This window comes from Triturus cristatus, chromosome 3_2 (assembly GCF_964204655.1).
Source record: "Triturus cristatus chromosome 3_2, aTriCri1.1, whole genome shotgun sequence".
NCBI lineage: Eukaryota > Metazoa > Chordata > Amphibia > Caudata > Salamandridae > Triturus > Triturus cristatus.
In genome coordinates, this window is record NC_140584.1 from 398,898,150 (window position 1) to 398,920,826 (window position 22,677).

Here is a 22,677-nt window from a genome sequence, read left to right on the forward strand (position 1 = left end):
CGTCGCGTCCATCCTTGAACAATTGGAATATCAGGGAGTAATTGAAACATGTGTGTCACCCATGAATAATCCTTTCTTCACTGTGACGAAGCCTGACGGATCGTACCGCCTAGTTTTGGATTACCGGCACTTAAATTCGCACTGCCGGACATGTGCGGTACAAAATACTCATAGTTCGGCTCTCGTCGACAGTTTAGTGAGAAAACGGTTTAAAACCACACTTGACATCTCCAATGGCTTTTACAGCCATAATCTGTCCCCTCACAGCTATGAGTGGATGGCGTTTACCTCGGGTGGCAAACAAAAGAAGTTCAAAAGGCTCCCGATGGGCTATAAAAATAGCCCCGGGGTCTTTGCTGCTCGTGTGGTCTCTCTCTTGGAGATGATTGACCCGGAAGCATATTCGTATGTAGATGACATCTACCTAACGGACGACGAGTTGCTTCCACACCTTGCTCGCGTGGATAACATAATAACTATGTTTGCTGACTTCGGTTACAAGTTCAACTTTGCGAAGTCCCACATTGCCGAGTTCACAGTGTTGTTCTTGGGGTACGAACTCAATCATGAGGGTCGAGGCTTGGCTCCGCAGTTCCTTGAGAAATGCGCACGCCTTAGTACTCCTAAGACACTGAAGAAATTACAATCTTTGCTGGGTTTTCTGAATTTCGGTCGTACCTACATTCCTGATTATGCCCAGCGTATCAAGTCGCTTTATGCCTTGGTACAACCTACTTTTACCAAATCTTGCTGGCTGCCTGAGCATTCGGCTGCATTGCAATCTTTGCAGTCTGATCTTCTTGCTTCAAAATTCTTACAAACTCGTGATAACCACACTAACCTGGTCATTAGAATTGTACAGGGTGCAGTGGGTTTCACCTACTTGACGTTCAATGAGGGCGACACCGTCCCCATTGCATACAAATCTCATCTGTACACTTCGGCTGAGCTGCGCTTCTCCGCTGTCGAAAAAGTACTGACAGCAGTTCAGATGGCGATCCTGAAAGAGCGAGCGCTATCACAGGGGAAGCACATGCTGGTGGTAACACCGTACCCTGCCCTTGAGGCGGTCACTGAAGCCAGTGTACCAAATTCTAAGGCTTTGCATCCAAGGTGGATACAATGGGCAACCTCCTTGACCTCGCCTGACGTCACATTTATCTTTGACGCGGCATTACAGACACAGGAGTTCTTGGAGTATGAATTTGTTCATCCGGCTCCTCTGACTTTGCGCCCGCTCGAGGAGTACCATTGTGTCATTTACACTGATGGGTCTGCGCAACCCGCAACTGGATCAAAGCACGCCTATTCAGCGGCCTACGCAATTGTGGTGGGTACTTTCGTGAACGGTGAGTTCCAGTCTGATGTCGTGCATACGCAGTCATTGGGTGATTGTACCGCGCAGTTAGCAGAACTGAGAGCTCTGGTGCTTGCACTGGAGTTTGCTGATCCTCGAGTCACCACTCTTATAGTGAGTGACTCGTACTATTGTGTTCAATCATACAATGAGAATCTACACTTTTGGAGTCACAATGACTTTCGTGATTCGAAAGGTAGCACAGTAAAGCACAAAACGCTTTGGGTTCGAGTGGCAGAACTTAAAGAAGGTTTGCCCCTCGTGAATGTAATTCACACTCTTGGTCACCAACGAGTTGGTTTCCATGCTGTCGGTAACAGTTTGGCTGACGAGGCAGCAAAAACGGCAGCGGCGACATATTTAGTAGCAGCAGTTACAAGATCCAAAACTAGGATTGATGATGACATCTTGGCAGCCATTGCTGCGTCCGAGAGAGGGACGGGCTTTCCGAAAGGATTCCCTTCTCGCTACCATTATCGTTTAAGTCCTGATAACGTCCCGTTAGTGAGTATTAACGACGTTGGTGACAGATTGATTCGCAACACGGACTGCAGACCATCTCTGATTACAGCTGCCCACGAAGGTGTTGCGTCTGCGCATGCCGGCGTTTCGGCGACTGTATCTCTTTTGCAGCAACGTTACTGGTGGTACGGTTTGTACAAACAAGCGCAAGCTTATGTCCTTTTATGTGACATTTGCCAACAGATTAAACCTTCTTCTGTCGTGCGTCCACCACAAACGCAGCTGTTTATATCTAATCAACCACTTGCGTGTGTTTATTGAGATCATTGCGGTCCTTTTTCCTCTGATACTGCGTACAAGTACATCTTGGTTGCAGTGGATTCGTGCACACGTTTTCTCTGGGTGTGGCCGCAAAGGACTACTGATGCCCGGTTGGTCATCAAGGATTTGCGCGTCTTTATTGGGAGTTTTGCATGTGGTACCCTTCATTCTGACCAGGGCCCTGCATTTGCCTCTAGGGCTTACAAAGAAGCCATGAGAAGTTTGGGGGTCCAAGTCAAATTTTCATCTCCATACCGGCCTGAGGGCAATAGTGTTGTGGAGCGAATGAACCGTGACCTAAAGCAATCTTTGACAGCAAGGGTTTTAGGTACAGGCCGAAGCTGGCTAACCCACTTGTATGACGTGCAACGTGCACTTAATAATCTCCCTAGAAGGTCTCTGGGTGGGCGGACCCCGTACATGATGCTCTTTGGAGTACAAATGTTTGTTCCGGACCTTGAGGGTGTAGACATGGCGGCGGCTGCCACGCCTTTTGACCTAGATGATCACTGTGCTGTATTGCAGAATCTTCAAGAAGCCAGAAACACTCTAGCAAAAGAACACGTAGCCTCTACATGCGAAGCTGAGCTCCAGATTCCGGTAGTCGGCTGGCTACCTCGAGTTGGTGACCTGGTCCGTGAGAAGGTGGAGAACAAGAAGGAGTTTGGCCCCTCTTATCGTGCACCGGTCCCGGTACTTGGAGTCCAGGGTACACGTACAGTTACTTTACCTCCACTTCCTGGTCGCAAGGATAACAGGTACATCTCGATTGACAATGTCAAGCTACAGCGGGTGGCCGATTCTCCATAGTATGACACCTTCAGTTTCTTGCCATTCCATTCTGCGAAATTCTGTTGTGATGCCGCCCTCGAACATCATGCCTGAGGTTGCCGTTGAGATGCATGCAGTTACTGCTCCTTCTATGCCGCCTACTGCTGGTGGTTTGCCTGATGATCCTGAGTATGCTTATACTGCAGGTGTCCCGTTGCTTCTGTTACATTCAACAGCGATTAACCAGTCACATTCTTCCTTTGACACTGAATCAATGACTTCCACTGCCCCTTCCAAAATTTCTGTATTTTTTGCCTGGTTCAAGAGACATTTTTTGGTGGCACCATGGACTTACATCTGGCTGGTGCTAATATGTATTTTTTTGTTCATGACAATTGGCTTTGTGGTAGTGTTTTTTAAACTTATCAATGGACACTACCTGACTGAAAGATCTACGATTGGATTAATTGATGGAACTTTGGCCCCCCATTCCTCATCACACATTATGAAAAGGGACCAGACTTTGGTGAACATTACTGCCTGGCCTGTGCGTGATGGGATCGCTTGGGATGCTGTTAAATTTCAAATTCATGGACCTACCGAAGTGAGTAATGTGCCTAATGTCTTTCATGTTTCTATGGGTGATGTAGTTAAACAGAATATCCGATCTGATGATTGGGATGTACAAGCAATAGAAGCACTATTTTCTGATCTAAAATATTATGCTGCATTTGATGCTGAAGATTTGTATTTAAATTCTGCTAATTATGGTGAACAATTTTGTTATCAACATTATGGCACACATTTCCTACACAGAGCAAATACCTTTCGTAATTTTGTTAATTACACACAATGGGAACATTGTCCGGCCCCTTATCATGGCAGTTCTGCCACATTAGTGAACAAGTTCACTTATTTTTCGGATTTTAGTGTGTCTAAACCGACCTCCTTTTATTTTAAAGTGGCGGCTGAGACCGCCTCTAAGGTTAGGTTGACACATACCAAATTATTATATTCCAAGTCCTTTATGGACGAATTGGCTATCGGAGGCTATGAGCTATGGAAAGCTACTATCGATCTTAAATCGGTTTGGGGTACTAAACCATGGCAGGTTCAGGGAACAGAAGCTTTGCAGCGCGCCTGTCTTATCCCAGACCACATTTTGTTTTTGAATTCATCTATTTTTCAGACAACCTGTTTTGGTTTGGCAACGTCTAAAAAATTGAATTCCCCCACGATCCCGGATCTGGGTGCTTATCCCGGCTGGGGTAATTACACAGATCTTTCCCTTAGTAGGTTGCAGTCCCTCATTTCCAACACCACCTTTAATGTTTCAGCGTTTAATCCTGAAGGGTGGTTGGTATGGCAAACTGGTTCAGATTCCTGTCAACGTCGATTTTTAGCCTTGGCACCTGGGTACACTCAAGTCAGGGTAGATCCTCGTTTTGAATCATCACACATTATAACTACCTACTCTGTGGGTAAGTTATGCCAGTCGTGGCTGCAACATTCCACATTAGCATCTGTTAAACTTCATTTGTCACGTTTAAACGACAAAATTGATCTGAATGATTTTATTAAAGGTCCTGCAATAGGCAGGTCCAAAAGATGGGTATATGCTATTTACCACGAAGTTTGGAAAATGTCGCAAATTGAGGCTGCGTCCAGATTACGTGCTATTGACCAGGCCAATATGGAAAAAGTTTTGGCTGTGATTGATAATAGTATAAATACCTTGTCTTCTAGAATTTACACTTTAGATAATATCGTTTCATCTGTCGTAGACATTGTGCAGGATGATTTGTCTGTATTGTATCATGGCCAGAATCAGTTGCGTTCTGTTATGCAGTTTGCATGGACTTTACAGACGTTAAAGGCAGGGAATGTCCCATGGGATTACATGAATGTTTCCTCTTTTTTCCTCCCTTTTAATTTAACCGCGAAACAACAGTTTATGTCTATGAAGGATGCGACTTATTCATTACTGCACATTGAGAAATTAGAACCATTGCCTTTCTCTATTGCTGAGTTAAATTCGGCGTGTGGCTTATCCACGGCGTGATCACTTTACCTTTTTCGCTTTTTAAGTTTAGTTCGTGCATGAAACATTATGCTCTTGGCAGATATGAACAACTTGGTAGTGCGTTCCTGCACGAAGTTTGGTCGCTCTCGTTTACATATAGATGCATGCGGGAGGGCACAGAGGTTTATCTGAAGGGTGAGGAATGCACTTCTGCTCCTGATCATTCTGTGGTGTGTAGACACATACAATTACATGGTGCTTGCAATGTACACGCTCCTAATTTGGCTTGCGTCCTGAAAGGTGTACCGGTGCCGGTTATAACCCCTTCATTCACACTGCTTGCTAACGGTAGTTATTTGCTTTTAAATAATGAAAATTGCTGCGGGATGCTAAAGGGCATACCATACATAGTCACTGTTTCACAGCATGTTGTTTGCTGTAAAAATGTCCTTTTCCCGCCCCCGCATGGCCGGCTCAATGTTTCTATCTGGCCTTCGATTCCAACCTTGAGCGCAGAGTTCAACCAGATGAGCAGAATAAGGGCTCTTTTGTCTCAAAGGGAGGTCGCTTTGACCTCATCCCGTGAAACCTTTCTTCTTCACGTGGCAAACACCCGCACGGAGGTGCAGGCGCTTTTGAATACTGACCTCTCCTTCCATTTTGGAACATTGATACAGACTATCTTTAATGCCTCGTCTACGACCGGCATAGTTCATTTTTTTAAACTTGTGGGCTCCGGCCTCGTGACCTCCTTTCAAAATATTTTTGGTGTGATTCCCGCATTTTTTCATTCTATTTTTTCCAGCGTCTTCGGAGGTCTCCCTTTGCTTCTCGCCCTTTTAGCTGGAATAATTCTATTGGTTTGCGTGCTACGCAATGGCTGCGCAACTTGCGTACCGAGACAACATGCCCCGGCTTTTACATCTGCGTAACCGGATGCTTGAATACTATGGCACCTTACCCCTGGCGACCTTAAGTGTCGCATATGGATTGTCCTTTCGGTTTCCCTTCTTTACTTGTGTGCAACCAGTCTTTCACTGCCTGGATTGTCCATTCCATTGGGCTCTGGATTTATGCCTGTCAAACTCGGTATCACCTGTCCCGGATTTTGGTCAACTAATGGGCCCCTTAACGGCTCATGAGTTTGAATGTTCTGGTGTCGGGTTTATGGCCTTGGGTGCGGCACATGGATTCCTTGGAAATTGGGCCATTGAAGAGCTGCGATTGACTTGCTGGAACGAAGTTATATCGAGGAACCTTCCTGTTGTCCTCGAGGGTTGCTGGAAGCTCCAATTGTGAGTGAACACATGTGTTCCTTTCCCTTGCTGGATTGGATGGCGGATAACTTTGCGGAACGCTCCAATGATTTCCTCTTGGAGGCTGTTGCAACTTATTGCGCCTATACCTTGATGGATTGACTTTTTGTTTTGGTCTTCACATGGTGCATCCATTGATGTCATTTTTCCCCATTTTGTCATGGTTTTTTTTATCTACCGACATCTTTTTTCTATTTTTGATATGTTTTTTTCCTTTCGAACTTACACTTACCTTATATGGACTTATAGTTCATGCCCTTGGTTCCGTTCTTTCTAACTTGAACTCTGCGTTCTTGATAAGTGCGCCCCTAGTGGTTAGTAGTCTGATCAAGGGGGGGTGTAGTATGGGTTAACCACTCCCTATGTACAACGTTAAGTTAGCATAACCTCGTCGGCTGTTAGAAAGCCAGCTTGCCGCTTTTGCTGCTTTTGCACGCGACACTGTTGTTACATGTTATTAATTCGAGAACTGCTGACTCGACTTTGCTTCACATGAGAACCGTCTGTTGTTTAACATCCCTAACAGTGAGCAGTGACCTTGGTCTGTACATCGTGTAAAGAACGAGTCTGGGTCACTAGACGGTGCAGGTTGTTGTGTTCAGGTTGATCGTACCACTTCTTAGCCATAACATACATACAGCTGCCAATACCTGAAAGACGAGTCCTTTAATATTGCAGAGCAGCATGTTTTCTGTTACATTCGAAACGAAGAGCTGTTGCAGGAGAGAGCCTAGCTGATCCTGTGATGTGATTCCACTAAGCTGATCTATAAGGTATGGGGTCCCCCATGCAAGCCTAAGCGGCCTTCTATTAGTCTAATAATAACTTATTAGTTGCTAGAGAAAGGAGGGTGGTCGCTTTCCACTGTCATTATTATTATGATTGCTCCTTTCATTTTCTATGGTATTGTAACAATGCTGATGGTGCTGATCCTAACCATTTGTCTGCTTGTGTTAGCCAAAGTACTGCATCTTAGGACGCGAGGTTTATAAAATAAACTCTTTAAACGTTACCGTGTCTTTGTTATTCTGTTGTGGACTGATATATAGCTACCAACGGGTATTTCGGATTCCCACCACTCCCGAGAGTATCTAAGTCGCTTGTTCTGGGTTGTCTATACATTGGGACCGCCGAGCTAAATCTCCAATAACGAATGTGACACTAAGCTAGTCGGATAGGGGTTCTTGGTTCTGAGGGAAGTTTCTGGTACACCACAATTCTCTGAGGTCCTGGTTTTCTGCGCATAGTTCTGTGCATAAGCAGAATCCCTGCAACAGGGACAGCCATACAAACTGACACCACCAGACCACTACTGTAGTCTGGGTAAGGTGGTGCTAGCACCCCTTACAGGGATATAGGTACACTATATCCCACCCCATTACAACACATATACTCTCATAGGTCACCCCTATAGCAGGCCTTGGTATTCCTACAAGGCAGGGTGCTGAGGTATGTGTGAGGGGGGACCCCTACATGAGTAGGGCCTCTCTACAACCTTCGTAAAATCATTGCTGGGTTGTTTGTAGTGTAGCCATACCATATACTCTTAACCGCATTATAAGTCTATCGCGATAACGCGATAACTTGAGAATGGCTACACAGAACCATATCGTGTTTGGTGTCAAACATGTAGGAATCATACCCCCAGTCCAGCCATGGGCATGAGGGTACGATTCCCCCCTGATAGAGGGGCGATATGGGAAAAGCGGCAGAATTTAGACACCAATTTAAAAGTGCACAAGCAGTACAAAATGGTTACTACCCGCCACCTACACGACCCTGGCTGGCTGTTGCTGGGGAAAACCCCAGCCTCGCCAGCTGGACAATAGGGCTCCTGTGGCAGGGTGGTGCTAGCATCTCCCCAGACAGGATAATGTGGATTGGAACAGGGTGGGTGCACCAAAAGTCCTTTCAGAGTTGCACGTAGGCAGCTGCAGAAGCCTCATTCTGCATACACCGCTTGGAACCGGTTCAGGGGCATCCTGCCCCTCACCCAGGCGGGAAACACACAAAGGGGAGAGGGTGTAGCCACCCTTTCCCGCCTCACCTACCATTGGTAGACGCTACTCTGGACACTCCCCTAATCTTGGGGATAAAGGTGAATAACGTGGCCCCAGAGCCTCAGATTAATCTTGAACTTTACAGTCTTGACCTTCGACTTGCTGCTGCCCAGCTGACGGAAGAAATCTCCCTTTGGATAAAGGAGTTATCCCCCTGCTTGGCAGGCACCTGAAACCCTGCAAGTGACCCGGTTGGAACTTTGCTGCTCTCACGAACTTCGACAACTTCCAGAAACCTTGAGGTGGGTTTCCAGCGCATCCCAGAGGCCAGTGAGTGTGCTCAACGAGTTTGGGCACCATGGACGCGTGGGTGCCGAGATCCCCAATACCCCGAGACGCCGGCCACCTCTTGCATAGCACACGACCCTGACCAGTGGGGAAGTTGTGCTTTGGCCCGTTTACGAGCCAACCACTCTACAGCAATTGTGCCAAAGACCAGCGCCCTAGCCCCCTCCGGTGGCCCGTGGGTGCCCTTTTAAGCATGCCAAATTGCCGCCTCCCACGGTCCCTTGTCTCTCGACTTGTGGGTCCTAGCGGAGGTCTATCTTTGCAAACAAGAGTTCCCCTGGTTGCTCCAGGCCTGCTCTACAGTCTCCTTGAAGGAGACCTCTCCCAGACCTCGTGGGTCTGCACTGTAGCAGATTTGTTTATTCTTCGTGGGTTGTGGTTGCCAAGGCTTAGTGGATCCAATCCGGACACTAACACCGCAGCGACCCTCATCCGTAGTGGGACAGTCACCCTCCTGAAGCTGGCCTTCCTTGGAGCCTCCCGGAGCCCGTGGCTGCAGATCCAAGCTACACCACTTTCCACCTGAAGCACCCGACATTGAAGGGCTCTTTGCTTTGAACCTCCTGGTCACTTTGCCATGACCCAGACTCTGTCACCTCTGCTTTCAGGTACTTCTCTACAATCTTCACATCTTTGATCTTCACGGCATCATCAACGCTTTTGGCTAGCAGAACTTTTGACTATTTTCCCATTGAAAATCAGCCCGCGACCCGACAGCAGAAACGAACTATGCACCCGGCTTCCCTGGGGCAGGTAACAGTGGTACCTCGGTACTCTCGTGGTAGTGGGCTCTTCCCAATGTATAGACAACCCAGAACAAGCGACTTAGTATATTTCTCAGGAATGGTGGGAATCAGAAATACCTTTTCGTAATTATTCTCGTACCAGTCCACAACAGAATAAACAGAGACACGGTTAAAAGTTTAAAGAGTTTATTTTATAAACCTTGTGTCCTAAGATGCAGCAGTTTGGCTAACATTAGCAGACAAACGATTAAAATCAAAACCATCAGCATAGTTACAATACTATAGAAAATGAAAGGAGTAATCATACTAAAATGACAATGGCTCTAGGCCACCTTCCTTTCTCTAACACACTAATAGTATTATTAGACTAATAAAAGGTCTCTAAGCTTAAATGGGGAACCCCATACCGTATAGATCAGCTCAGAGAGTTCACATCACAGGATCAGCTATGCTCTGCTCCTAGGAACGCTCTTCTTCCGAATGTAATGGAAACATGTAACGCTGCAATATTAAAAGCACTCGACTTTCAGGTATTTGCAGCTGCGTGCGTGTTATGGCTAAACTAGTGGGCCGATCAACCTGAACTCAACAACATGCACCGTCTAGCGACCCAGACTGTTTCTTTACACGGTGTACAGACCAAGGTTGCTGCTCACTGTTTGGGATGGTAACAACAGACAGTTCTCATGTGAAGCAAAGTTGAGTAAGCATTTCTCAATTTAATAACATGAGACTACAGTGTGTCGTACTTTAGAATTTGGGACCGCGTAGGAGATAGGGCCCTACCCCTGTCTATCTCGGTAATAGTGAACCGCAAATGGTTAATGCGGTATGTACGAGTGCTTTCTGTAACGTTTTAGCTATGAATGCACTGCGTATGCTCTATTTCACATCACTGCGTGGGTTCCATTTTGTATCGGTGGCCATCTTATGGTTGCCCTCACCTAGGCTATATAGTATGAAGCTAAAACGGGTCTTTTAGAGCACATGTGCTTTCCTTGACTTCTCTGTGACCTGGGCAGCTTGGCTCCGCTGCCCTAGGTCAAACTGGTCTCACGAGTTCCCCGTCCTGGCCACCTGTGATTAGCATCAGGGCTTGACACACCATAAAGTCTTTTCATCCTACACGAGCCCCCAGCTAATCTCTTTCACACCTGGCTGTTCCTGCTTTATGGCTTGTTTCCCAAAACAGGAGATGCTCATGTTTATTGGGGCCTATCGATATCTGATGTGGGATCTGAGCTTTGCTGTGTAAATAATTGCGGGCTGGCTTAACTGGAATGTGGGATGGTCATCATGACTCTGCTTTTTCGTTTGTAATGTACACTTTATATGACCATGCCATAAACTTAGGAATGTATGCCTGAGGCAGGAAAATCTGTATTTAAGAAGAAGCTCGTTTCTGTGATTTTTAGCAGTCTCCTGAGAACATACACGCTGTTGTACTTCTAGGACGCCTGTAATTGGTCTGCAGCCAATAAACTGATCTTTGACTTCACCCAGAAGACTCTGTGTTTCTGTAGGTCTGAAACAGGAAGAACCCCGAAGTCATAGGGTGTGTTCCCCTGCACCGCTGGGCTTAAAATACCCAGTACTTCAGTTGGCGCCCAACTCGGCGCGATTTCAGCGGTACCGGTCCAAGCCAGAAGTTCGTGAGGAGCTTCGTGTGGAAATTCTGGAGGAAGGCCGCCACTTCATCGACCCCTGCATGTCGACGTGGTCCGAAAGTCTTTTCTGCGAGATTCTCCGCGTCCCGACGGCTATGAAGGACTGCTGCCCTGATTAATCGCCCTGTTTTGGACCCGTGACGATTTTTGGTAGAGCGAAACAATCGAGAGAGTCTTCTGGTGACGTCATCGATCATCAATATTCAGTTAACTATAAGTGGAGCGTCTCCCAGTTTGAATTTGGTATCCTTCGGGATCATTTCGATTTGGTGCTTGCAAGTCCCAAAGCCAGAGGACTCGTGTATTCACGAGACTATCGTATTCGATAATCCTTTGACGTTTGAAACTAGACTAGTGAGCAAAGATGCCTGGTTCTAGTGTATTTTGCAGATTGTTTTGTTTGGGTTGTGGAAGGGATTTCCAGTTAGAGGATTCATGTCCGGTTCCTCCAATTGGAACTCCTACTTATGAGCTTTATGTAAAACATGGCGTGGGCCCCATTGCATATAATGAAATATGGATCCGATATACCAGGAAGGACGGTGTTTTAAAATGGCCCCAAAATGGTAGTTTCGATACAAATATCTTAGATAATTTGGAAGTTAAATTGTTTAAAAAGAAAGCCCGGCCGGCGATGTTTGATTCTTTCCGCCTATGGCGAAAGGAAGCCAAACAGAAGGAAATTAAGCTAGCGAAAAGGGATAAGAGAGAGAGAGGTATGTCAGTGATGCAAGCAGCTGTGCAATTTAAAGATAACGAGGAGGAACAAATGAAGGAACAGTTGCACAGACAGCGCAAACTAGGGATTGATAAATGTTACCCTGTTTTGTCACCCCTTGTGCAAGATGAGACAAAAGAGAATGAGAAAGATTCCCTAATGTCCCATTTGTTAAGTTCGCCACCCCCATATGCGCAAAATGCCACCGCACCTCTACAGCTTGTAAATGCGCAGCCTCTAGTAAATATGCCGCAAGCCTTACCGCAGTTGCCAGCTCCTCCTCAGCTGGCTCCTATTCCTGCAGTGCAGCCCTCTCAAGGGCCGCCAGTTTTGCTACCTGTTACCCCCGCGCTTCCTGCGACTTTGCCTAGTACGCCAGCGGTTTCCCCTGGCGCTCTTTCTTACACTGCTCCGGTACCTGTATCTGAGTCTGTTTTTCTTCCCTCTGTCTATCCCCCTGTTTTTGCCTCAACTTCTCCTTCAGCACGACAACGACTAGCTAATGTGGTTACTAGTTTAATGTCGCCTCTCTTTGGGTCATCTAGTGCGACTCCTGGTTTGCAGCGTAAGCAATTGCGTAGTCAGCTGCCTGGTCCCGAAGAGAAAGAGGTGTTGGATCATCTGGCGCGCAGGTGGATTGGTTTCCCTTCATGCTATGATGTGGAATCGGTTGTTAATGTTTTTCATCAATGGGATGCCCCAAAACAGAGGTATGTTGTTGATAAAATGTGTGAATTCCTCCGTGAGGAATTGGAGGATAAGGGTGCAGACCCAAACCCAAACCCACAGGAATTGTGTCGAGTGCGATTTGATTTCGGAACAGGTGTAATCGTGGGCCCCAACGTAGATAAAGCAGTTGCGACTTTACTGTCCCTCAGAAATGGCGATTGTCAGCAATCATTGTTTGACCAGGATTTCCCTGTAGGGAAGGAGGTAAAAGCGCGCCAATATCCGATGCGTGAGGTTCCTCCAGTTTGGAGACCTTGTCATCCAGCCGCTAACCCACTTGTTCAGCCATATTTTCAGTATGTTTGGGTGCATGTCCCGTGGAAGCGATCTGAGGTGTTAGCACTTTAACAGACATTGCCTGATCCCCGTAAAAACCCTGCAGGATATTATAAGGAGTTGTCACAAACTGCAGAATCATGTGTAATGAATTTAGCCGACATAGATATGTTGTTTGGGAATGTGGTTCCACAGCCTTTATGGGGATCCATTCGTAATGTAGATCACGCTGCAGAACTAGGTGACACATGGGCTAATATCATTGCTGCAGACGCTAGACAAGTTGGTGGTGCAAAACCTGAGCCTTTGGTAGCAGAGCTCCCTGGTAGAATTATTACCTACATGAAAACTATAATGCCTGCGATGCGCGTAAATTGGGACAAACTGTCCGCATGTAAGCAGAAGAAAGATGAAACAGTGTCAGATTTCTTCACCAGGTTTGAGGAAACGTTTATCGACCACAGTGGTCAAGACATGAGTACTGAAGGTGGCCAACGGTTATTCGTTGATAAGTTTGTGCAGAATCTACTCCCCGAGTTGTGTAAGAAATTAAAAGACTCAGAAAGTTCTTGGGCTGTTTCCTCTTCAGCGCAAATACTGGCTACTGCACAGTATTATGAGAATAGAGACAAAGATGAGAAGGATAGAACAGATAAGAAAACGAAAGAACTAAAGACAAAGGTCCTTTTGCAGCAGGCCTATCCGACACGTGGAGGACAGAATAATTATAGGCAAACACAAGGTGTCTATCACCAGCCCCAACAGTTTCAGAATAATCAGCAAATGAACGGGTATTATCAACCACGAATCCCTGTAGGTCCCAACCAATGTTCCTATTGCAAAGAGGAAGGTCATTTTAAATATAGTTGCCCTAAATTAATGCAGCGTAACAGTAATGCGTATGGCGCAAGAGGTAGAGGTGGTCAGCAAGCTCCTAGAGGCAGAGGGCGTGGAAACGTTCTCCAGAACGCGCGTCCTCTTCCGCCACAAAATACCATAAATAGCTTTGATCAGCAAGCCAATGCGTCTGGTAATACAGCTCAGTACTACAATAATGATTATTATGCAGAAGATGACAATGTAGAGGATGATGATTACTAGGACAGCTGTAGACAGAGAGAGGGAGTTGTTTCAGTGCCAGTGGATCAGAGCGGACCCTATGTTAAAGTAACTACAGCAAATGTAACGGAGCCCTTTCTGCTGGATACTGGTGCTGCAAATAGTTCAATCATGCATTCAAAACTCCCTGGCGCGCCTTTGTCTGGCGAAATGAATGTCTCAGTAGGTTTTTCTGGCGCCCCAGTTAGGAACCCGATTTCTAGTCCTATGTCACTTTCTGTTGGACCTTGTGAGCTAAAAGCACCTCTCATCCTAACAACAGGTTGTGGTGAAAATCTGCTAGGCTTAGATTTGCTAAAAAGATTGCATGCCACGCTATATTGTTCTCCCTCAGGAGTACAACTTACATTAGGCAAGAAAGTGATTTCCCCGATGTATTTGTCTAAAAATACAATGCCACCTGAATTGTCATCCCTTCCGGATGCCCTTTGGGCTACTGGTCCCAATGATATGGGTCTTTTGGAAATACCGCCATATGTGGTTACTTTGAAAGCCAATGTCAGATTGCCACGCATTCCCCAGTATAAGATCTCTAATGAAGGTCAGAAAGCGTTGTTAGAAATTGTCAGTGATTTGATTAAGAAGGGTGTAATTGAAGAGACAAGAGGCAACGTTTGCAATAGTCCTGTGTTACCTGTCTTAAAACGAACGGACCCTTCACAGCCACCTGTTTACAGATTTGTGATTGATCTTAGAGAGGTTAATAAGATTGTTGTACCACAGTTTCTCGTTGTCCCTGATATAACTACCTTGTTAACCATGATTCCAGCTTCCGCTGCATGGTTCTCAGTGATCGATCTAAAGAATGCTTTCTTTAGCATCCCAATTGCAGAGGAGAGCAGAGACATTTTTGGCTTCAGTTTAGGAGGTCGCAGCTTCCGCTTTAAACGCGCTCCCCAGGGCTACTGTGAGAGTCCATCAATATACAGTCAGGCTTTAAAAGCGCAGCTTGATGCACTGGTTTTACCCAATGGCGCTATCCTCATTCAGTACGTCGACGATTTACTGATCGCCGCGGATACTGAAAAGATCTGCAAAGAAGCTACCTTGTCATTGTTGCGTCATTTGTCTGCCTTCCATCACAAAGTGTCTCTCTCAAAGCTGCAATATAGTCGACAAGAAGTGACCTACTTAGGTCATCTCTTGTCGAAGGAGGGAAGGAAGCTGACCCCAGAAAGAATTCAAGCCATTGCACAGTTGAGTGTGCCAAGAACACAGAGAGAAGTGCGTGCTTTCTTGGGTATTACTTCATACTGTAGGCATTGGATTCCTAATTTTTCCTTGTTGGCAAAACCTTTGTTAGCATTGACATGTAAGGACACACCGAATCCTATCCCATGGTCTGAAGAGTGTCAAAAAAGTTTTTGGGAATTGCGTAATGCATTGTGTTCAGCTCCTGTGTTGGGTACCCCTGACTACAGCAAGCCTTTTACATTGTATGTTCACGAGAAAGATGGTTGTGCATTATCAGTGTTAACGCAGCCTTTTGGCGACAGACCGCGTCCATGCGCGTATTTTTCATCAACCTTGGACCCTGTAGCGAGGGCATTGCCAAGTTGTCTGAGAGCCACAGCCGCCGCAGCTATGTCTATTCGACAGTCTGCTGGCCTAGTGATGGATAACACATTGATTGTCATGGTTCCACATGCTGTGGACACATTGTTAAACAGAGCCAAGACACAGCACTTAACTAGTGCGCGATTATCTGGTTATGAGCTGACACTGTTAGAAAACCACATACACATAAAGAGATGTAACACATTGAATCCAGCTACACTATTACCAATTCCAGCAGACCTAGATGAGATTGAGCAACATGATTGTCTGTTCAGGACAGAGGAAGAGACGAAAGGAAGAGTAGATCTCAAAGATACTCCCCTGACTGAGTGTGATGGTACCTTATGGGTGGATGGTTCGTGTTTCAAGCTTCCAAATGGTGATACGACTGCTGCATATGCTATCACGACTTTGCACACGATTGTTGAAACTGCGCATGTGCCACAGAATTCGGCTCAAGCAGCAGAATTGATTGCCCTTACGAGAGCATGCGTGTTGTCTGAAGGAATGAGAGTGAATATATACACAGATAGCCAGTACGCCTTTGGCGTGGCTCATAGTTTTGGGCGATTGTGGAAGGAACGTGGGTTCCTGACTTCGCATTGAGCTAAGATTCAGAATGGCAAGTTGGTGAATGATCTCCTTGAGTCGCTGACCCTACCGTTACAAGTTGCGATTATGAAATGCAGTGCGCACAAGAAAATCACTGATGATGTTGGTCGTGGTAATGCGTTTGCTGATGAAGTCGCGAAAGAAACAGCAAAAGATGTAAAGACTCAAATGTATGTTGCAGGCCCTGCCAGATGGGTTGGTGATGTTGGGATGTGTGAAAACACAATAGAAAGTGTAAAGTCCCTTGAAGCTGAAGCCACAGAGAAAGAGTTAAGCAAGTGGAGAGAAAGTATGGGTAAGTTGGATGAGAATGGTTGTTGGATTGATTTGTCAGAACATAGGCGATGGTTGTTACCTGATGCATATGTGCTTCCAGTGGTCACTATGGCACATGGAATGGCACACATCAGTACGAAAGGAATTTGTAAGTTGTTGGCTCCAGTATGGCAGAATGCTGGAATTCCTAAGTGTGCAGAGAATGTGGTCAAGAATTGTATGGTATGCTTGAAGTACAACCCTGGTAGGGGAACCCCAACTCCAGCTGGTCATTTTGCGTCTCCATCATATCCATTTGAAGTTTTGCAGTTGGATTTTATCCACATGGAAAGGTGCAACAACCTGAAATATGTATTGGTGGTTGTTTGCGCTTTCTCAAAATGGATAGAGGCCTATCCTCTAAAAGATAACACTGCTCTATCCACAGCCAAAGCCCTTGTGAAGGAATTTTTCCCTAGGTTTGGAATGCCAAGAATGGTGTGGAGTGATAATGGAAGTGAGTTTGTGGGCCAAGTGATGAAGAATGTGTGTGAGGGACTAGGTATAAGGCAGAAGTTTCACGCTGCAAACCACCCCCAATCAGCTGGACTAGTAGAGCGCTACAATGGCGCTCTCAAACTTAAGCTGGCCAAAATCCAGGCGAGCTCAGGTCTTAAATGGCGTGACGCTCTGCCTTTAGCACTCCTGTCCACTAGAATGACCGTACACTCACGAGTGGGACTTAGTCCCTAGGAGGTCGTTTTTGGCCGCCCGGCCAATGTATGGGGTGTGCCAAGACCGACGAAATTCAGTGAGATCGAGCATCCAGTGTTACTTGATTACTTGCACAAATTGACAGCTAAACTGCGTGTTTTACACCAACAGGTGCATGATACTCTCCCCCCGGCTTCTGAGGCTCCAGGACACCCTATTGACCCGGGCACGTGGATCTTGGTGAAAAATTTTCAGCGCAAGAGCAACGATGAGCCTCGTTGGATCGCCCCTCACCTCATGCTGCTGTCGACGAGATCAGCGGTTCGAGTGAAGGGGAAGAAACACTGGATCCACGGCGCCCACATCAAAAGGATTCCTTTGCCTCTGCTGTATGACCAGTGGGTCCAGGAGGGTATCGCAGACTCTGAAACAGACACTGTACCTCGTTTTGTGCCGTTCAGTGATGCACGCATAAAAGGCACAGCCTCAGCGCAGGAAAGTGACGATATTTTGCAAGAAGCTGTGCCACCGTCAGCTCGATTGGACACTACAGAGCCTGAACTCTTGTTTCAAGATCAAACAGTGCCTGGCCGTTTTCGTTACAATCTGAGGCCAAGGCCCACGGACAAATAAATATTCTTTTTCTTTTACCTTTTTATTTTTTGATAACCAGAGCTCTCCTATCTGAAGGACTTTCTTGATTTTTGTTTTTCGAACCACCATCCGGGTTCAGCCGCAGGGTCGCGGTGCCAAGACTTTGGGGTACAGGCCGAAGACGTTAGGTCGACGGTTCTGGTTGGTCTAGGGCGTTCCCTGGACTGACAGGCGTACTCCTTAGCAGAAGATACTCACCCGCCGCGAGCGGCTCGATTAGAGGATGGAGTTTTGTAAGATGGAGAGACTCACTGAGAAAATGAACTTTAAAACAAGAATGTGTAAAATAATGAGAGCCAAATGTTTTGTATTATTATGCCTGTTTGTATTATGTAGTATGGTAGTGTTTACTGTAGGATTTGTATTCTTCTCCTCTCAAGAGCCCATTGCACCCACTGTACAGCCTATGCCTCCTCCTACTATCTCCTCACACTCTTTTCACCCTCTGCCTGAACATGAACAAGCTAGACGATCAGAGTTTGTGAATAACTCGTTTATTCAGCTCCTGCACCAGCACCAACTAGTCATGAATACAACAAATTGTTGGGTGTGTGGTTTAATGCCACATACCATTAATAAGGGTATTCCCTATCTGGTGCTGCCGTATAGTTATAATGGATCGTCATGGGCATTCCAGACCATGTTTCTCTATGCTCTAGAAGTGTACTCCCCGCGACAACCACGTTCCATCAGATCTAGCACCAATAACAAAGCTTTAGTGAAAGGAATTGCCGATATGAGTAGAGATATCGATGCATACTCATCCATTCCCAAAGAAGAGCTGAGAGCTTATGTAGGGTGGAACGCAACGGGGTATAGTATTAGTCTAGGTGAAAGACAGCGGAAAATCTCATCCCCAATCTGGGTCGTACCCCACATAGGTCGGTTCTGTTTGCAAGGTAATGGTCAGAATCCTAGGGCTCAACTGGGAAGAAGTGACTGTACTGAAACGTACACTTTTCCGTCACAGTTTTCCCCAGCGTTTTTGGCTGCCAAGGGTACATATTTTATCTGCGATGACCGAGCATATACATGGTTGCCCCCTGATTTCTCGGGCACATGTTATATTGCAAATCTGCTACCGCCAACATTTACTGCCGCCTCCGACTATCACAAGACCAGAGTTGTGAGAGGCATGATTAGTAAGGAGGATACTGCCGGTCAGGAAGCGGGAGATTTCTTTTTGGGTTTCCTGCCGTTCTGGGGACCTATGGTCAATAGTAGGAACCTGAGACAGCTGACTCGTGTGGTTGAATCCACTGTTAATGTTACGGCTGGTGCCCTTGGTAATTTGACAGCTGAGCTCCAAGCGGATCGCCTCATGACTTTGCAGAACCGCATGGTTCTAGACGTCATAATTGCAGACCGTGGTGGGGTATGCAAGGTTATCCAATCCAGTTGTTGCATTTTCATACCAGACAACGCTCCAACAGTCTATCAAGCCATCTCCAAACTGCATAAAATATCTGAGTCCATACACGTGGATAAAGGAGATTGGTCACTGGTGGGATGGTTCTGGGAACTGATATCTGCCTGGGGTTGAAAAGTTCTGATGGTCATTGGAATGATCTTAGCCATCCTTTTCCTGTTCTGTCTGTGCATACAGTGTGCTCCTGCGATATGTGGCCTCTGTGCTACATTATGTGTAAGGAAACCTGTATCGAGGGACGAGCTAAGTAATAGGATGATGCTACAGCAACATATCCATGACTTCGTGAATATTGACCTAGACTCGGATTGAAATGAGTATAGTTATTGCCTATGTAAGGGCAAAAGGAGGGTCTGTCGTACTTTAGAATTTGGGACCGCTTAGGAGATAGGGCCCTACCCCTGTCTATCTCGGTAATAGTGAACCGCAAATGGTTAATGCGGTATGTACGAGTGCTTTCTGTAACGTTTTAGCTATGAATGCACTGCGTATGCTCTATTTCACATCACTGCGTGGGTTCCATTTTGTATCGGTGGCAATCTTATGGTTGCCCTCACCTAGGCTATATAGTATGAAGCTTAAACGGGTCTTTTAGAGCACATGTGCTTTCCTTGACTTCTCTGTGACCTGGGCAGCTTGGCTCCGCTGCCCCAGGTCAAACTGGTCTCACGAGTTCCCCGTCCTCTGGCCACCTGTGATTAGCATCAGGGCTTGACACACCATAAAGTCTTTTCATCCTACACGAGCCCCCAGCTAATCTCTTTCACACCTGGCTGTTCCTGCTTTATGGCTTGTTTCCCAAAACAGGAGATGCTCATGTTTATTGGGGCCTATCGATATCTGATGTGGGATCTGAGCTTTGCTGTGTAAATAATTGCGGGCTGGCTTAACTGGAATGTGGGATGGTCATCATGACTCTGCTTTTTCGTTTGTAATGTACACTTTATATGACCATGCCATAAACTTAGGAATGTATGCCTGAGGCAGGAAAATCTGTATTTAAGAAGAAGCTCGTTTCTGTGATTTTTAGCAGTCTCCTGAGAACATACACACTGTTGTACTTCTAGGACGCCTGTAATTGGTCTGCAGCCAATAAACTGATCTTTGACTTCACCCAGAAGACTCTGTGTTTCTGTAGGTCTGAAACAGGAAGAACCCCGAAGTCATAGGGTGTGTTCCCCTGCACCGCTGGGCTTAAAATACCCAGTACTTCAAGTGTTGTGTGCAAAAGCAGCAAAAGCGGCAAAATGGCTTTCTAACATTTAACGCGGTTATGCTAACTTAGCGTTGTACATAGGTAGATAACGATCTTCACTACACACCCCCGTGATCGGACCACTAACCAGTAGGGGCGCACTTGCAAAAAGCAGAGTTCAAGTTTGATAGAATGGAACCAAGGGCATGAACTATAAGTCCATGTAAGGGAAGTGAAAAAAGTTCGAAGGAAAAGAAAAATGAAAAAGTTTAAAACGTAGTAAAAAAAAAACATGTAGAGGACAAAAAAATCAGTGTAGGACGTAGGACGGAGTGAAAGTACAAAAGTCAATCCATCAATGTATAGGCACAATAAGTTGCAACAGCTTCCAAGAGGAAATCATTGGAACGTTCCGCAAAATTATCTGCCATCCAGTTCAGCACGGGGAAGGAACATACATGCTCCTCAACTACCGGAGCTTCCAGTCCCAGACGAGGACAACTGGCGGGTTCTACAAGATAGCTTCTTGCTAAGAAGTCAATCGCGGCCGTTCCGATGTCCCAATTTTCAAGAACTCCATGCGCTGCAGCACAGGCCATAATCCCGACACCAGAACAGTCCAACTCATGAGCCGCTAAGGGGCTCATTAGCCGATCATAATCCGGGTTAGGAGACGCTGAGTTTGACAGACACAAATCCAGAGCCCATTGGAACGGACAATCTAGGCAATGAAAGACTGGCTGCACACAAGTAAAGTAGGCAAACCGGAAGGGCAATCCATAGGCTACGCTCAAAGTTGCCAGCGGTAAAGCGCCATAGAATTCAAGCATCCGGTTACGAAGATGCAGCAGGCGGGACATGTTGTCGTGTGACGCAAGTTGTGCATCCATAGCGCAGGGCGCAGATCAACAACAGTATTCCAGCTATGAGGGCGAGAAGTAAAGGGAGACCTCCGAAGACGCTGGAAAAAATAGAATGAAAAAAGGCCGGGATGACACCAAAAAAAGTTTGAAAAGAAGTCACGAGGCCGGAGCCCACAATTTAAAAAAAATTAGCTATGCCACTTGTAGACGAGGCATTAAAGATAGTCTGAATCAGAGTCCCAAAATGAAGAGGCAGATCAGTATTTAAAAGCGCTTGCACCTCAGTTCGGGTGTTTGCTACGTGAAGGACAAATGTTTCCCGGGATGAAGTCAACGCGACTTCTTTTTGAGACAATAGAGCCCTTATTCTGCTCATCTTGTTGAACTCTGCTTTCAAGGTTGGAATGGAAGGCCAGATGGATACATCGAGCCGGCTATGAGGGGGTGGGAACAGGACGTTATTACAGCAAACCACTCTCTGCGATACAGTCACTATGTAGGGAATTCCCAGTAACATCCCACAGCAAGCTTCATTATTTAGCAGCAAATAACTACCGTTAGCAAGCAGCGTAAAAGATGGAGTAATAACTGGCACAGGAATACCTTTCAGGATGCAAGCTAAATTAGGGGCGTGCACATTACATGCACCATGCAATTGAATGTGCCTACACACAACAGAATGATCCGGAGTGGAAGTGCATTCTTCACCCTTCAAGTAAACCTCCTTGCCGTCCCTCACACATCTGTATGTGAAAGGGAGTGACCAGACTTCATGCAGGAAGGCAGTACCCAGTTGTTCATACCTGCCTAGAGCATAATGTTTCATGCATGAACTAAACTTGAACAGGGGAAACGGTAACGTGATCAACCCATGTACAAGCCACACAGCAGAATTCAATTCGGCAACAGAGAAAGGCAAAGGTTCTAACTTTTCAATGTGCAGGAATGAATATGTAGCATCTTTCATGGACATGAACTGCTGTTTTGCAGTCAAATTAAAAGGGAGGAACAAAGATGAAGTATTCATGTAATCCCAAGGGACTTTCCCTGCCTTTAACATTTGCAACATCCATGCAAACTGCATAACAGAACGCATTTGATTTTGACCATGATACAATACAGACAAATCATCCTGCACAATGTCTACTACAGAGGATACAATATTATCTAATGTATAAATTCTGGAAGACAGGGTGTTAATGCTACTATCTATTACAGCCAATACTTTCTCCATATTTGCTTGGTCAATAGCGCGTAATCGGGAAGCAGCCTCAATTTGCGACAACTTCCAAACTTCGTTGTAAATAGCAGACACCCATCTTTTGGACCTACCTTTGGCAGGACCCTTAACAAAATCATTCAAATCTATTTTGTCGTTTAATTTGGATAAATGAAGCTTAACAGACTCTAAAGGTAAATGTTGCAGCCAAGACTGGCACAACTTCCCTACTGAGTAGGTAGTCACAGTGTGTGAAGATTCAAAGCGGGGGTCCACACGAACTTGTGTATACCCCGGTCTTAAACCAATAAACCGATGTTGACAAG